This window comes from Micropterus dolomieu, linkage group LG04 (genome assembly GCF_021292245.1).
Source record: "Micropterus dolomieu isolate WLL.071019.BEF.003 ecotype Adirondacks linkage group LG04, ASM2129224v1, whole genome shotgun sequence".
NCBI lineage: Eukaryota > Metazoa > Chordata > Actinopteri > Centrarchiformes > Centrarchidae > Micropterus > Micropterus dolomieu.
This window is the reverse complement of record NC_060153.1, coordinates 11,654,515-11,663,865: the sequence shown is the minus strand read 5'-3', so window position 1 is coordinate 11,663,865 and position 9,351 is coordinate 11,654,515.

The following is a 9,351-nucleotide window of genomic DNA, read 5'->3' as shown; positions in this document are numbered from 1 at the left end:
ACCAAAAGCAACGTAGAACAGTAAGGTACACCCTTCCTAATTGGGTGACAAAGAAGTAACCAAACGACCAATGGCTATGGTCCTGAGCCATTTGGAGGAAAAAGACCCGCCCACATACCTGGAGGATATTAACAATTCATTTTGTGAGAATCAGGACTGTAAGCTGTGGATCTGGGAGGAGAAGCAGCTTTTCAGTCCACTGCTGGAGGCGGCTTTAGCTCAGTCTGTTAGGACTTGACTGAAAGCTGTAAATCTGAATGGAGGACCAACTTTTCAGTCCACTGCAGTGTTATTTGTTTGTTCTGTAATGCCATGTCTTTATTCACAAATTTTTGTAATTAAATCTTTTTGTTAATTTTCATTGGACTGAGCCTCTCCTTTCTCAAAATCTGAAAAAACACAACAGTACATATGCATATCACAACAACAACAGACCCACATAACGTTACCAGCAAATATCAAGAGCAGAAGACAGCTTAATAAGCAGAGCTAAAGTTAGCGTGGCAGTAGTTCCACAAAAACTAACCCACCTTATGCCACCAACTGCTGTGGCGTTTTTATGGGTTTCAGGCTTAATGCTAACGCGGCTAACTGTAGCCACGTTAACCGTGGAGCTAACATTAGCTTTGCAGTAGAATCCCACTAAAGCAACTTACCACACCTACTGCTGTATTTATTCAATTTACTTCATACAAGACTTAACATTCACACAATTACTCCAGACTGTCTCTCAGTAAGAAATAATGTTACTCCAACACTGCTCAATGTGTGGAACAGACGCTAGCCACATTAGCCACGCAGCATGCTAGCAGTAAGTTCACCCGGCTAACATACTGTATAACAGTAAAACTGCATATAAAGTCCACAACTTACATGTTCCAAGTTTGAAGTCGGCTTCAACTCATCCCTGTCCTTCAGTCCTGAGGTGAATCCTGGTTTGTTATGTCACTGGTCCTCTGTGTGATATGGTTAGTAACTTCAGTAGCTTACAAAGGTGCTGAGCTGCCTGTTAGAGCAGCTGTGTGTTCAAACTTAGCCTAGTGTAAATTATTACTAATGTGATTTATGCATTACTGAAATAAAAACAGTTGCACCACAGAGAGAATTTAAAACATAGTGTAATGAATAAATGTGGGGAGAGTCTCCATCTCCTTGACATTTGAATGGAAGGATTCTTGTAGTGATGACTGATTACTCTCACCTGTGTTAAGTGCTATACTTCTGCGTCAAATCGACGGTGTAGGCTACGGGGCTGCGCAGAGGCTACGCCGTCGCCTGACGTGCGCCTCCTCCAAAACGCTCAGTGATTTAGAAGTCCGGCTCCGCACCTTGGTAGATCAGTCTTTAGCTTCTGTAGCTAGCCAGTCCCCGGTAGTCGGTGCGGAATGGCCTGAGTTAGCCTGTGGTAGCCCTCTCCCGGGATTTCCTGAGCAGCCAGGAAAGGGGTGGCTGGGTGACTGTCCGAAGGAGGAATAGTCGTAAGCATTCAAAGCCCACAGGGCACCATCAACCTGTTCATGTTTCTAACAGATTTTCCCCACTCAGCGACACACCCGCTGAGAAACCAACTCTGACCATTGGCAGCTCCATTTTGAGAAACGTGAAGTTAGCGAAGACAGCGGCCATAGTTAAGTGCATCCCTGGGGCCAGAGCGGGCGACAATGAGTCTTAATTGAAACTGCTGGCTAAGGATAAACGTAAATACAGTAAGATTGTTATTCACGTCGGCAGTAATGACTCCCGGTTACACCAGTCGGAGGTCACTAAGATTAATGTTGAGTCGGTGTGTACATATGCAAAAACAATGTCGGACACCGTAGTTTTGGACCCCTGCCAAATCTGACCAGTGATGACATCATCATCATTCCGCCGCTGGTTGTTGAGGTGGTGTCCAGCAAACAATGTGGGCTTTGTAGATCATTGGCAGACTTTCTGGGGAAGACCTGGTCTGATTCGGAGAGACGGCATCCATCCCACTTGGGAAGGAGCAGCTCTCATTTCTAGAAATCTGGCCAAGTTCCATGACAACCCAGAGTTGAGACCAGGAGGCAGAGTCGCAGTCTAACACACTTCTCTGCCCTTCTATTTCAGCAGTTACCCACCCAAAACCCTACGCAGAGTCGCAGTCTAACACACTTCTCTGCTCCTCCATTCCAGGAGTTACTTAGTGAAAATCCTATAGTGACAGTGTCTGTCCCCCGACCATTGAAATTATTTAAATCAAAGGTAAACAGAAGAGGAGCTGTGCATAAAAACCTCATAAAAATTAAAACCACAAGAGTGCAAAACAATAGGAAAATTAAATGTGGACTCTTAAACATCAGATTTCTCTCTTCTAAAGGTGTACTAGTAAATGAACTAATATCAGATTATGATATTGATTTATTTTGTCTTACTGAAACCTGGCTGGGTGATGGAGAATATGTTAGCCTAAATGAATCCACCCCTTCCAGTCATATTAATACTCACATTCCTCGAGGCACAGGCCGAGGAGGTGGAGTTGCAGCTATCTTCGACTCTAGCCTACTAATCAGCTCTAAACCTAAACTAAATTATAACTCATTTGAAAGCCTTGTTCTTAGTCTTTCACACCCAAGTTGGAAATCACTGCAATCAATTCTTTTTGTTATAGTGTACCGAGCACCTGGTCTGTCACTTTTCCTGCAGGTGATTCTGGCTCTGGGGCTGTGGACTCTGGATCTGTGGCTGCGGGTCACCTGCTGCCCCCATGTTCCTGCTCGACACCCTCTGCTACAACAACTATTGTTACTAGTCCTATTGTTATTGTTGTTATTATAATCATTAACATTACTATAAATATCTATACCATTTTTCATTTAGTCATTTAGTCTATAGCAACATCCCCTTTACTGTCTGTGTGTATATTGTTTAGGCTGCCTCCCTCCCCTCTCTCTCCTTCCATCCCTCTCTCTTTCTCTCTGTTCCTCTCTCGCCCTCTCTCTCTCTCTCTCTCTCTCTCTCTCTCTCTCTCTCTCTCTCTCTCTCTCTCTCTCTCTCCTTCACCCCCAACTGGTCGAGGCAGATGGCCGCCCACCCTGAGCCATGGTTCTGCTCGAGGTTTCTGCCTCTTAATAGTAAGTTTTTCCTTGCCTCTGTCGCCTAGTGCTTGCTCTTGGTGGTAATTGTTTGCTTCTGTAAATAACATCACACATTGGTCTGTGGCTGTGGTTTCTGTCACACGTCGGGAGGGTGCTGTTCACAACTTTTAGTGTTGCCGCCAGTGAAGATAGCAGGCAGGGGGTCTGTTCCTGTGTTATGAGGGGAGGCACACGTCTCCTTTAGGTAGAGAGGGATTGGGATCTAGTAAGTGCACGGACGGAAGCTGCACGAGGCTGCACACCCTTCCACGCCGACCAGCCAATCCAAGCGGGATGTCCGCAGCTTCCTGATCTACAGGAGATTCCATGTCCGCTCCCCATGGGGGGGTCTTGTCGTCAGACCCGGAGCAGATAAGGTTTAAGCTTATACATTTTTGATGTTGTATGTTGTCTTGTCAAGAGTTTTGTGTCTTAGTCTTATTATGAGTTATCTTAAATAGGTTTTAGTAAATTGACACCCGATAGAGGTGTCCCTTTGCAAAACCGGCAACCCCTCGCTGGGGGGACCCTCTGCCTCCCCCTATTGGTAGAAGTGGTTCTGACCAGCTTGTGGTTTGGAGTGGTCCTTAAATGTGGTGCATTTTTATATGGTGTCTCAGTAGTTTGCAGTGTACAGGTTGTGGTGCATTTTGTAGTGATTTTCTTAGTGTGTGCAAGGTTCCCTTGCAGTGCTGTGTAATAGGATGGTAGGGCGGCTCTGGGGACCTTTTAGGGGTTGACCTTTATGAGGGCTCTCTGCGTGCGGTGTCCCTTTTTTAGATGAATTTGTATTTCCAATAAAGATTGCATTTCGTATTACATTCCTGTCTCTGTGGTTCTGTTCTCTGCCTCTGATGCCGGACCTGACCGGGTAAATAAAGGTGGTAGCAGCGTTGTGCTGCCTTAAAATCTTTAATAACCAAAATTTATTACAATAACTCTAACTTACAAAAAAACTAAGAGTTAACATTACACAGGCCACACAGGCTAGGTGTAGAGCTGTCACAGCATTACTCACTAATGGTAAAGGTCATTTAGCTACACGGTAATCCAGTAGAGACCAAATTTATTGATATGATATTTCAATATCGATCTAGCTAACTATTATGTGCTAAGATACCTAGTGGCTCCCTAGCCAGGAAGCTAATGAACACGGCCACTTACTATAGTTACGACTTCACTCCCAAGTTAATCTAGTGAAGGTCTGCCCAAGTAATTGTGGTGCAACCCATATTAGTAGCTGATTTAGTTACAGAAAAAAGCAGTAGTTACTTAACCTCTAGTGTGGGCTTTAGGAGATAACTTACACACAGCCGGGTCAACAGGCTGCTAGTGTGGAATACAGGAAGTGGTCAAAAACTAACGTGCTGATTGGCCAAAATAGCGCTCAGTGCATCTGCACTCGATTGCTCTTCCTCAAGGACCTTGACCTGCCTGTGACCTTAAAACTGAATCTTGTGGTTTGAAATTGAATTTAGAGAACTGAAAGTGAAAGCACACAAAGACTTGAATTTTTAGTGAGGCTCAAATAGAGTTTCAGTTTAGATTCATAATATTACATTCAGTTTCAAGTTTATTGGAATTCAGTTTGAAACTAATAAATTCAAATTCAAGTTGAGCAAAACTCAGTTGCATCGCATTCCAGCTGACACACAGGTGACGTGTCGAAAATATCTCACAAAGTGTGGTTGAGGTCTCAGTTAGTTATTCAATTCAAAGTGGCTGACTTCCGGTTGCAATTAGGGTATAACTCTCAAAAAACAGCTTCCTGTTTAAGTGTGAATAATTACTCATCAAGGCAAGAGCATTTGACAAGAACTTTGAGATGGATGTGGTCAGCCTGCTATGAGGAGCATAAATGCCTCACTATGGACATTTCTGTCCGCTAAGGTTTTAATTGGGGTAAATAATATGAAAGAGGTAAAAGAAATACATTGTAAAACGTGTTCTTTCCAGAAGCCAGTAAGTGGCACTATCACTATGACTGGATATTGACATGTAAGTCTGTAAGAGTTTTACTTGTGAATTTTGGGACAGATCTGACCATGTTTAGTCCATTTACATGGACTTCCATTATCATGGCGAGACATTAATTCAGCGCCCTGCCATGGACACACCGTTTGATCAATCAAACAAATCTTCGCAATTTAACATCGCAAGGCTCTTAAGATGGTGCTACCCACATTTGAGGTTGATCGGGTAAAAGCTCTAGGAGGAGTTCGTAAAAGTACGGAGGGTGTAAACGGGTTGAAATTTTGTAAATAATTCAAAATGGCCTACTTCCTGCTGGGTTTAGGGTATGGCTCCAAGACGGGTTTTTTTAAGTCTAGAGATGATGCATCATGATGCGCTATTGAGCCATTTTCCCACAACCACACTTGGCAACCATATTAGACAACAAAGAACATCCCTTCTGACATCCGTGCCAAGTTTTGTGAGGTTTTAAGCATCCCTAGCCATGTCAAGGCTAAAATTCTCACAATGGATTTTGTCCCTAAGGTGCTATATGTCATAAAAATGAGGTATTAGAGGTAAAGTTTGAAACATGTCCTTTCCTGATGCCAGTAGGTGGCACTGTCACTATGACTGAATATTGACAGGTGAGACACTAAGGGGTATGACTCCCAGAGGCTTATTTTTAAGTCTAGAGATAATACATCGCCTCTCACATTTCATACAGCTAGGTACAACGTACTGTAGGGGCTGCTTTGTTGAAATTTTGTTGGGGGCGCTATTGTGACAATTTTCCACAACCACACCCCCAAACCATATCAGACATTACAAAACAATACTTTTGACGTGCATGCCAAGTCTGGTGAGGTTTCGAGCCTTCATGTGAAGGCTAAAAAGCCTTTAGGGGGCGCTATAGAGACAACGTGCAATCCAAAATCCTAAAAAATGACATCAAATACAAATATTACTAATTCGAGGGTGGCTGCAAAGTTTTGTGGCTCTTTGAGCATTCTAAAGGCCTCAAACACCTGTTGAAAATATTGAAAATGACCCAGGAAGCACAAAATGGCTGACTTCCTGTTGTGCAAAATTTTACAAAAAAAGCAGAAATATGGACTTTGAAATAAGAGCAATAATCCCACCACATCTCATGAAGATCGAAGAAACTTTTTCAAAAATCTATTGTTTATTTAGGGGCGCTATTGAGCCCCCTGGCCACGCCCCACCCCAATCACTGCAGAACATTGGATTTCCCACCAGACCTGAGGTGTGTGCAAACGTTCATGAGGATTCGAGTATCCTAAGGCCTTCAACAATGAGGTCATTGGGGAGAAAAAAATTAATAATCTGAGCGAAAACAATAGGTTCCTTGCACTTCGTGCTAGGACAATGTTGGTGCCCTTGCACTTATACTCTCGGGCCCTAATTACCTGGCAGGTGACAATTCATAAATATAAAAATATAACAGAATATTATGCAGTAATCACAGGGTGCGAATTATACAGTGACAACCAGGGGGGTCAACTTTTTTTCCAGGTCAAAAGAGGAAACCCAGTACAGCGCAGGCGTGGGCTTCAGTAAACTAAAATCTTATAAATCGTACAATTTCCTTTCTTATTTAACTAATTTCATCAGTCTGTAGATGATGATAAATCAAATTCATTACACCAGTTCACATGTGCCCCATACCATTTTTTTAGTTAGGGGTCACCACGTATTCTAGAGCAAAACTGTCAGCAAGTCAGAACAGTAGACAGGTTAAAGACACCCCTAAACTGCAGTGGCGTGGGGTAAATTTTTGAGGAAGCCAAGTGAGAGGGGATGTCCTTTTTGGAGGGCAATTATTTAATGCATTGTGCTATTACTGTGCAGGGTATAATTTTACAAAAATTTAATCAAACTTTAAAGATGCGCACAGATCTGTTATCAATACACACGCTGAAAGTTGCATTTACCAAGACGTACGGTCTCGCTCTCTCACTCACTCACTCAGTCACTCTCTCTCACCCCAAATAGCATACATAGCCCACTGCTAATGGTGCAGACTAAGAATAAAAGAAGCATTCACAAGCTCAATCAGAAGACGATTGAATACATTTGCATAGTAGCAGTGGTGCATGTATCAAATAGGCCTACATACTAATGCTTGGTCAAATGTTCATAACACAAAATTCACACAAATAACTGCAGTTCAGTTAAGTTCAGAGAGAGAAGGAGGTGACATTTCACTCAGCCTATTTGAAAAGGAAGGGTATTCTCCTATCTGTCATGGTGGCGAAGTCGTCAATAACCAAGTTATAGAATTTCCCACTGGCTTTTAGGTCCTTCACAACAAGAGAGTCAATTGAAGTTTGGCGCTCCCAGCTAGCCACTCTGTACTGATATAGTATTCCTCATTGAACGCCGAAACCCCTTTTTTCTCTCCACACGCAGCTCCAGTTTTGGCGTTGGTCTTCCGTCAGATTTAATCTTAAATTGCAGCTGTAGTGTTAGCTTAGTAAAACTATTTATTATAAATAAAAACTCCAAATCTCCACCCGCCATACCTGCACCAGCTAAAGTTGCTAACAGCTCCCGTTATTTCATCTGAATGACGTTGATCGCATGCTGTGATTTGATTGGCATGAAGCCAGACAGAGGCTGGCTTCCCTTGGCATCATCCTGAGTAATCACAGTTAGGCAGTGGCATGACAGTGGCCTCATCTGATTGGTTAATCATTTAATAATTTTTTTTCACAAAGGGATGCCAACTCTGCCTAGCCTCCTCACGTAGTCAGACCGAAGGCCAGTCTACGGTGGTGCAATATAGTATTTCACCACACATTCAACGCGTAGCATTTAGAGGGGCACTGTTTCACTTATTGTAAGATAGTGAGAAATGGGGAAGAGATGACTGCAACAGCTTGTAAGATTTATCGAAACTATAAACATTGTGTTTTTATTGAAATGATAAATAGAGTCTGATAAAAACAGGGGAAGCCTGGCTTCCCTTGGCTTCTGGGAGAAAACTCCACTGCTGAACTGTTTTTGCCTCTTTTGGGGGGGTCCAAGGCTTAACTAGGGGGTCAGACCACCCCAATCCCCCCCGTAATTTGAACCATGAGTAATCAGCTGCTTGTTGTTTTCTTTCTTTAAGCTACTTTTTTGGACAATGCATCTTTGTTTCTTCTATAATTGAATTACATAGCATTTTGTCTTATTGTGCAAATAATATTTTCATTTGTCAGTTAACATTTCTTGGTGCAAGCTATTTTTCAGAACATTTTTAACAAATGAAACAAAATCAGCCTTTTCAAAATGTGGTGGGGACATGTTCACAACATTCCTAGTGTAAATGACACCCATGGTTCCCCTTCGAGGGAACTCGAACTGCGTCGGTTACGACACTATGGGAACGCCTCTAGGCGAAGCAGGTCTGAACGTGAATGAAATCACTCCAATCCTATTGGCTTGTTGCTAGAACGGTAAGGTGTGACGGAATAACCGGAGGAGTATAAAGCACACCTGTACACACTCATCATTAGCTTTTTTCTATTCAGCAGGCGCTCTGTATGTTGTTTGAAGAAGGCTCCAGTCCTACAAGCAGTGTGTCTTACCTGAAGAAGAAGTCTGCCAGCATGTCCGGCAACCAGATGTACAGAAGGTGTGTTTTTTCTTGCCCTCGGTACATCACGGATGGAGATTCTCATGAGATGTGTGTCTCATGTTTGGGGATGGAGCACGCACGGGCAGCTCTCGAGGGGGCTGCCTGCGCCCGTTGCGAAGCCTTTTCCGTGCGGGTACTGAGGTACAGCATGGCTCTCTTTCCGAGGATAGCCGGATGTGTTTTCCCCGCGGTGCGGACCCTGCGGCCGCTGAGGCGGCCCGGCGGCTTCACTCATGGGTTCACAGCGTGATCTGTCGGAGGATTTCGGGACGGCTGAGGCTTTTTCCCGACCTTCATCCGCTGGCTCCGACGCTTCCTTTCCTCGTTCGGGAGCCCGTTTTCGGCTTCTCCCGCTCGCGGTTTTGGATCCGGAGACGCTGCAGCAATCCGACTCCGAGGAGGCGGACCTGCTCAGCGCAGTGGACGATGACTTCCGGGTGTCGGGGCGGCGTCATCTGGCCGCGCCCGACTATGACGTGCTGCTGGAGGTGGTGACTAGAGCCGTGGCTAAGCTCAACATCAACTGGCCACGGGAGGAGCAGACACCACAGGCTAGTGGTAGCTTGATGAAAGGTTTCTTAAGCACCACACGCCACCTCCACGCCGGTCTCTGCCATTCTTTCCTGATTTACATGATGAGTAAATCATGGGGCA